This window comes from Pinus tabuliformis, chromosome 8 (assembly GCF_031772625.1).
Source record: "Pinus tabuliformis cultivar Carrire ecotype Pingquan chromosome 8, CPIR1, whole genome shotgun sequence".
Classification (NCBI taxonomy): domain Eukaryota; kingdom Viridiplantae; phylum Streptophyta; class Pinopsida; order Pinales; family Pinaceae; genus Pinus; species Pinus tabuliformis.
Window position 1 is genome coordinate 1,352,767,269 of NC_142294.1, and position 8,987 is coordinate 1,352,776,255.

Genomic DNA, 8,987 nt, shown 5'->3' on the forward strand with positions numbered 1-8,987 from the left:
ATTCAACATATAGACCAAGGAGTACATGAAATAACCCATAAACAACAAGTTATTGAGAAGAATGGACCAATTTGCATTAGAGGTAATCAAAAGGAACCATTACAACCTGAGCCTTGGTGTTGTGCAAGCTCCTTCCAGGGTCCACAAGAGTCTTCCTCTACTTTGACAAAGCTCACCCACTTCCAAATAGAATAAGTAAAGATGGCAATCTCTCCTCACAAGCTTCTAAATGGGAGTCTTAATTCCTGCAGCATTTACCCTTAGAAATGTATAGCTTTCAACCTCCCCTCCTTCTGGCCCAATGCCTGTATTTATAGTGCTCAAGAGGAAGTTAATCAGGTCCACCATCAATGGGATAGTCCCCTCTTTGGATGGGATCACTCCCTTATTGATGGAATAAGTTCCTCTTTGGTAGGAGTGCATGAACCATCTGGAGGCGCTCAATACACGTCAAACAACCTTCTAGAATGCTCTAGAAATGACCACAAGTAAGTTTTTGAAGATAAAACTTGCGCATTTTAACCTTTTCAGAGGGACGCACCTGCCCCTTTAGATACAGAGCATCCTTGGACGCAGACCTTATGAACAATAGGTGCGTACCCGCAGGCAAGGTTTGAGAGAACCTGCGTACCCAGAGATAAACATATTTATAAAGACTTTCTCTCTTTCTTGGAGTTTGACATGGATAGTAGAGGCATAAGACTTGCTTAAGAGGGTAGTATGACTGTTGATAGAGCCATACCAACTGTAAATAGCCATGGTGACATTTTTTAGTGTAACAGATTGCCCCCTAAAGTGCGAAGCTTGGAATAGATTAGGGTTTTGTATTATCTAGGAAGGGTGAAGCGCTTTATCATTTCGAGGATTATCTTGTGGAGAACCTGGTCAGAACCTGCAATTTTCAACACAAAATACATGTATAAGATTATATCATCACTGAGGTAGGCATTCCCATACTCAGATTAAAACTTTAACTAACAGACTAACTACTCTGATACGGGAATGATTTTGCAGTACATCATAATCATAGACTTTTGTAGACACAGTATGGGCGCAGCCATCTGTTTATGGTTAGTCTACTTAGATAATGAATACAAAACTCCTCGCAGCCTGGATGGTAAAGATTCGATCCAGGGTCTTCATTCCTACTTCTCGAATTGGTACGATTCTAACCATGCGAATAAATGAGTCGATGTCGAACATGGTAGAAACCACTTGATTAACAGTCGATGATGTAAACTGTTAACAAGTGTGAGAGAGACCACCAGTAATGTCAATGGTTCTCAAAGTACCCAGTACAATCCATGAGATGTGAATGAATGAGTTGATGTCGAACATTTCACGGAATCCTTTGGTCAAAAGTCAATGACGTAAATTGACGTCAAAGGCGAGAAACCTGCCATTGATGCATGCAGACTTCAAGGTACTGACGATTTCTAAGTCATCTCTCTAGATAATGTGCTGATGTCGATAGAAAGTGACCCGTTGCAGGCAAGCCCACAACACGAAATCATTGTTCAAGTTGGAGAAATGTTGCTGTAAGGACTGACTCAGGGATGGTCAAATGGATGACAAGTATTTTGCATATGAAAGTTTTGTTTGCAGACCTCTCGAACACATAACGACACGACAAATGGTTTGGTGCTAAATAACTCAAAGTTAATCCCCGGAACCCGGTTGAAGATTTTCAAAAGTGGTTTGATCAACTGTGAGGTAAAAGATTTCCCAACCCAGGTGAATGAAAAGTGTCGTGTCCAAGAGTGGTAATAAAGTTTCTTTTGAGACAAAAGGTAACAAATAGGCTCATTCTTCTCTCTTTTCCCCCACCATTTCTGGCAAGTACCTCTTTATTTTTAACAAGCTTGAGGAGGATAACATATGCTTGATTATAAGCTCATCCTTCGGATGAGTCCAACCTAGTTTTGATTCGAACCTTAGGAAGGAGTGGTTCGTTCCTGTTTGTAATTGAACAGGTCCTTTACTGTGAAATGTTTAACGAGCCCAGTATAGGAGGAACTCGGCGTTTTTCAATTTTAGAGAGTCTGAAAAACTTAAGAAAACTCCAAGTTGAACTTTTTCGTAGATTTGTGTCCCTCAAGCCCAAAAAAGTATAAAATAATACCTGGGGGAACCGCTTGATCTTGTGACCAAGGAGTACTTTCATGGTTAGTGTATTTGACCTGAAAAGTAAAAAGCAATCAAGGACACGTCGTTTTATTTCCAATCTCGAGTTTGAAACGACAAAAACCCGGCAATCTTTTCCTGTTTTTACGGTCAGAAAAGGGCTATAAGGGGACCGTCTTTTAATTCCGTTTTAACGAGTGTAAAAGAAACGCTCAGCGATCTTTTCATGTTTTAGGAGTCTGAAAAGGGCTTAAAAGAGAACTCCAAGATTTCACTTTTTCGTAAGTTTTAACGAGTTCGAAAAAGGGATAAAAATGTACTCATATGGCCGACTTTCAATTTAATTTACGAGCAGGAAAAGACGGAAAGAACTCGGTATTTTCATTTGTTTTACGAGAATGAAAAATAGCAAAATAATCTCGAGATTTTCATGAGTTTAACGAGTCTTGAAAATAACTGAAATTGACTCAAGATAGGTTTCATTTTTACAAAAGCTTGAAACAGACAAAAACTATGCTTCAAAGTAGTTTCATTTTTTCACAAGCTTGAAACAGAGAGAAAACTGTGCTTGATGCCCCCTAAGCATAACTGCTAGAGCGCATGCCCCCCAACTTCATTTCACTCAACTATGGTGGATGAAATGAAGGTTCATGTATGAGATCGTTTGAAAGACTCGACCTAAAACTGTAAGAAAATTTATGCAAAACACTGAAATAACTAACCTAAATATACAACTTAACATTTACGCGATCTATTCAAACTCTCGATTCAAGTAGAGGAGGATTTGTTTCATTTTTTAACAAGCTTGACACAGGAAAAGAACTATGCTCAGATTCAGTTTCATGTTTACGCAAGCTTGAAACGAAAAACTATGCTTGTTATAAGTTCACATGCCCCCAGCATAATGACGCAAATCAAGGTACATGCCCCCCAAGCTTCATTGCATTCAATGAGGTGGATGGAATGAAGCTTTACTTTCAATATCTTGGAAAGACTTGTGGGAGTTGGTTCAATTTTTAATGAGCGTGACACAAGACAAGGAACTATGCTCATAACTACTCTCTACAATCTACCTAACAAAAACTTTACTCTAAAAACCTTGATTCATTTTTTAACGAGCTTGACACAAGACAAGGAACTATGCTCTAAAAACCTTGATTCATTTTTTAACGAGCTTGACACAAGACAAGGAACTATGCTCATGACTACTCTCTACAATCTACCTACTTAACCTACCCATGTTTCATTTTAATGAGCTTGAAATAGATAAAAACTATGCTCAAAAAGTTCGCATGCCCCCATTATAATGATGCAAACCAAGGTACATGCCCCCCAGGATTCATTGCATTCAACCGGCTGGATGAAATGAAGGTTTACTTTCAATATTTAACTTGAAAAGGGAGTTGTTTCATTTTTAAAGAGGTTGACACAAGAAAAGAACTATCCTCATACCTGATTCATTTTTTAACGAGGTTGACTCAGTAACAGGAACTATCCTCATACCTGATTCATTTTTTAACGAGGTTGACTCAGTAACAGGAACTATCCTCATACCTGATTCATTTTTTAACGAGGTTGACTCAGTAACAGGAACTATCCTCATACCTGATTCATTTTTTAACGAGGTTGACTCAGTAACAGGAACTATCCTCAAACCTGATTCATTTTTTAACGAGGTTGACTCAGTAACAGGAACTATCCTCAAAATCCTACTTTCTACAATCTATCTACATATCCTAAAATCTACCTGATTCATTTTTTAATGAGGTTGACTCAGTAAAAGAACTATCCTCATGCTAGCCTGTTTCATTTTTTAACGAGGTTGGCACAGGAAAAGGAACTGTCCTCGCAACATTGATCATGGCTTCCAACTGGAAGAAAGACATGTCAATGGACACACCTTGATCATGGCTTCCAAGAGGTCTTCATCAAAAGGAAGAATACTTCTTTGGAAGGAACACATGTCAAGGGACTCAAAAGGGATAAGAACATCGTGTTCAAGTAATCCCATAGAGTTTTCCATGTCAATTACCAGATCTAAATCAAAGGAAGATGAGCAATCAATGAGAGGCTCACTTACATCGGTAACTGAAAACATGGGACCAGTTGCCACATAATTAACCCGTGGCAGGGTAGATACCACTTTAGAATCAGGAACATTTAGGGCTGTCATATTATTGGTAGTTGAAACAAGACTAGGGAACGAAAGCTGGTCTACAGTCACAATACTGCCATTGTGAGGGAAAGACATCACGCGAAAGAGTGTCGATACGACAGCTTTCATTGCATAAACATAGTCTCGCCCAAGGAGTAAATTGAAATCCAAGGGACCTCGAACTACCATAAGATCAATACAGACAATTTTACCTTCCAAGGTAATAGCAAACTTAGGAAGGATCCCTAAAGGTTCACTAATGGTTCTGTTAAAAGCTTTCAGATTCTGCGTAATAGGCGCAAGCTGAGGGGAACCCAAAGCTTTCCAAACAGTTGAGGATAAAATACTAACAGAAGCACCTTCATCTACCTGAGTACGATGTATATCCCTACCACCAGCCTTGACAATGATTTGGAAAGGGATGGAGGAAGGAAGACGAGGTTCTGTTAGTCTATTCCAATCAAAGGAAAAGACCTCAGTACTTGGAGGGGGTTCTGTAGAAATAGGTGAAATGCCCCCTGGCATAGAAGAATCTGATGTAACAAGAAGAACCTGAGCAGTATGAAGTTCACTCTCCAAAGGGAAAGTGGGATCGACCGAATGTGAAATTGGATCGACCACTTGATCAACTAACGGATCATCAACCTGAGTGACATGAGTTTTACTCTCCAATGGAAGAGTGTGATCGACTGTACTTGAATTTAAATCAATCACTTCGTCAGTTGATGGTAGGTTGGGAGAAATTTTACGGTAACCAGTTGGAAATTCTTGCTGTGGAACAGTAAGTTTTTCCAACAATTTTGAGGCCTCATCCATGTGAGGGCAAATGTGAGTTCGATGACTCCCTTTGCATAACTTACAAGGAAACCTAACTTTACTCTTTTTCCCAGGAACCTGACTATCACTGGTTAATGGATCAACGGAAAGTTGATGAGATTTTTCTGACCATACTTCCAAGACCTTTGGTATACCAGGACAATTGACAAGGAAGTGGTCACCCTTACAAAGCCTGCAAGGGTATTTGGGTTTACGGTGCATGTCGGAATTTTCCTCAACACAACTAACACTTACAGCCATGGTTGGTTGGTTGACTTCTTTCTTATCTTGCTTCTTCTTCTTCTTCTTCCCTTTCTTCTTCTTCTTAGCCTCCTGGTTACTAGCATCAAGGCTTTTACCAGGCGAAGAGGAAGAAATGGAGGAAGAAAAATTAGGCGAAGAAGGTAAAGGGTCAACAGAAGGTTGGTGATGTTGAGATGGTGAACTCTGTTGAGGTGAAGCATCCGGTTGAGATGGAACAATTGAAGTATTTTGGGCCAACGAAGTTGAAAATAACCATATCGGTAAACCTATTGTAAATCCAGGTAATGACAAAGTAGCCATATAAGGAGGACCAACATTTCCAAAGTAAGGAAAAGTACTAGGATTCTCATTAGGAGGGGTTCCTAGGTTGATAAATTCCGGAACATTTTCCATTATATTCAACTTCAGTGAATTTTATTAACAATCTAAAACTAAAATTAACAATTCACAATTCACAATTCACACCTAACAATTAAAATTCACAATTCACACCTATGGTCTCTAAAAGTAAAAACAAACAAATTAACACGTGCTATCAAATCTAGGAGTCAAACCACACACAAACAGTAGCCTTCCGGACCAAAAACACTAGTTGGTGATGAAATCCAACATCGCAGAATTCAGTACAGAAGTGGCGGGTGGAACAGTTACCCCGACAACCTGCTTAATGAATAGACTGGACCAAGTTCCTCCACTTTAACCGTCTCGAGTGAAGTGAACCCCCCAGAAAATCCAAGTGAGTATAGCCGACGTCTGCTCCAGGTACAGTGGGACATTCCCTCCACCGTCACCTCGGTAGAATCCTAAAGATAATGGCCACTAAGGTTACCAACTGCAACAAATGCACCTGGGGGAACAGTCTAAACTCTGACAGCACGCAAGGGCAGAGTAGCAAGCTCAATCCCCTTGCCGACTCCTTGACAATAATCCAAGGTTTACCGACAAGTGACCCCTGGCTCCTCGACAATGGTTAATCCGAGGTTTACTGTTTGTAATATGTGCGTGTCTGGCGTCGTTCCCAACGAGGGGGGAATGATCCCCTCACTAGTTCGGACACGAGCTCGTGCTTCTCCTTTAAGAGGAGCTTTCCCAGAGTACAAGTGAGACAATTGGATTTATTCTATCACAAGATAAGCTACTTGTTTGGTTTTGTTGTCTTGGAGAGTTAATTACTCACCTACTCCAAGACACTAGCCTGACCTAAATTGGTGTTTCAGAGCCCTAGAAATGTAAAAATTACTGGATGAATTTTAATTAAGCGCTATGTTATTAAGGCTGTTATTACTCAAATGGGTAAATGGATATGAAACCAATGGTGTTATGACCCGACTCAACTGAATGCAATCGAATATGATAATGTAATCTTTTCAATTCGATGAATCCTAACTAAAGTAAGGAGAGAGTTTCCATTCACTTCCAACAATGCAAAAAATTGATAACTAAGAGAAAATATAGCAAATTCTCTAATGCAATAATTTTATCAAGAAAAACTAATGCATATCAATTCCAAACCATTTTTTATTTTTATTTTTGTGTAAATTCAAATCAAAGAAAGCTGATCTAAATCTACGATTGATTTTTCAGAATGTAAACTATGCAATGGTAATCTATGCACAATTCACTTGAAAAGTATGCAAATGTAATCTATGCACATTTTTCATTCATATTCTGAAAATGAGAATTCTAATTATGAAAATGTGATCTATGCAAGAGAATTCTCAAACACAAGACGATTCTAATGTGATCTAAGAACCAATCAAGTGCAAGTCGAGAAAATTGGGTGAGAGTTCCAAAGATCAAAACATAAAAACACTCAAAGGCGATTAACACTCATACACAATTTAGCCCCCCCCCACCCCCCGGCGAATGAGGGGGAATTTTTTTTTGCAAAAACGAAAGAAAAAAGATGAAAAATTGCGAAAGGACTGAGAGAAACCTCCAAGTAATGACCAAAGGAAATCAAATCAAGAATTTCTCAAGAAAGAGACTCAAAACACCCAATTGATGAAAGCTTAAAGCAGGAATGCCAATGAAACAAGCTTAGGTGAAGATCTTTGACAGGGACTAATGAATCTGGGCAGAAAAAACTAAGAAAAAACAAAATCTAAGAGAAAAAAGTGTAAAAAATGGATTTTTCTCAAATTTTAGCAGGGGACGCAGGCAACCCGTTAGCACAGGTGCGGGCCCGCTCTGTGCACACAGCAAAAGTGCGTCCAGGGACGCACTGTGCAGCACTCAGAGGGTGCGTCCTACTGAAAAACTCAAGAAAAACCAAAATAAAACTAATCCTAAGCTAACCCACCCACAGACAAAGTCACAGAGCCAAAACCAGAAAAATAAACCAATTTTCTCAGAGCAAAGTTCACACAAAGGAAAAGACTTTTCACATCAATGGAATCCCCAGCGGAGTCGCCAATTTGTCACACGGAATCAGTCAAAAGTGCAGACACAACCAACCTTCCTAGAAGTCTAAGACATTCTAATGACAAACAAAATAAACTGGAGCTATCCTTCTCTAAACATACATTATGATATGAGAAATCAAGTGTTTTGTTCTTACCTTTGTCCAAACGCTGTTGTAGAAGTCCAAGCTTTGTTGATCTGGATGAGCTCCTCCTTTTCTCCAAAACCTGCAATCACCAACAGTCAAACAATTAAATAGCACCTGATTATAACATAAAACAAAGCATATTCAACATATAGACCAAGGAGTACATGAAATAACCCATAAACAACAAGTTATTGAGAAGAATGGACCAATTTGCATTAAAGGTAATCAAAAGGAACCATTACAACCTAAGCCTTGGTGTTGTGCAAGCTCCTTCCAGGGTCCACAAGAGTCTTCCTCTACTTTGACAAAGCTCACCCACTTCCAAATAGAATAAGTAAAGATGGCAATCTCTCCTCACAAGCTTCTAAATGGGAGTCCTAATTCCTGCAGCATTTACCCTTAGAAATGTATAGCTTTCAACCTCCCCTCCTTCTGGCCCAATGCCTATATTTATAGTGCTCAAGAGGAAGTTAATCAGGTCCACCATCAATGGGATAGTCCCCTCTTTGGATGGGATCACTCCCTTATTGATGGGATAAGTTCCTCTTTGGTAGGAGTGCATGAACCATCTGGAGGCGCTCAATACACGTCAAACAACCTTCTAGAATGCTCTAGAAATGACCACAAGTAAGTTTTTGAAGATAAAACTTGCGCATTTTAACCTTTTTAGAGGGACGCACCTGCCCCTTTAGATACAGAGCGTCCTTGGACGCAGACCTTATGAACAATAGGTGCGTACCCGCAGGCAAGGTTTGAGAGAACCTGCGTACCCAGAGATAAACATATTTATAAAGACTTTCTCTCTTTCTTGGAGTTTGACATGGATAGCAGAGGCATAAGACTTGCTTAAGAGGGTAGTATGACTGTTGATAGAGCCATACCAACTGTAAATAGCCATGGTGACATTTTTTAGTGTAACAATTTGTCAATGACCAGTTGCATGGTTTGGAATTTATCCTCTAAGTTCAACATCAAATTCCATTTGGTGAGGACTCTTTTAACTTCCAAAATTGTACCTATTCTGTCAGGTATCTCTAATTCTTACAGCTCATATTTGTTCTTGGAGTTGAGGAATTG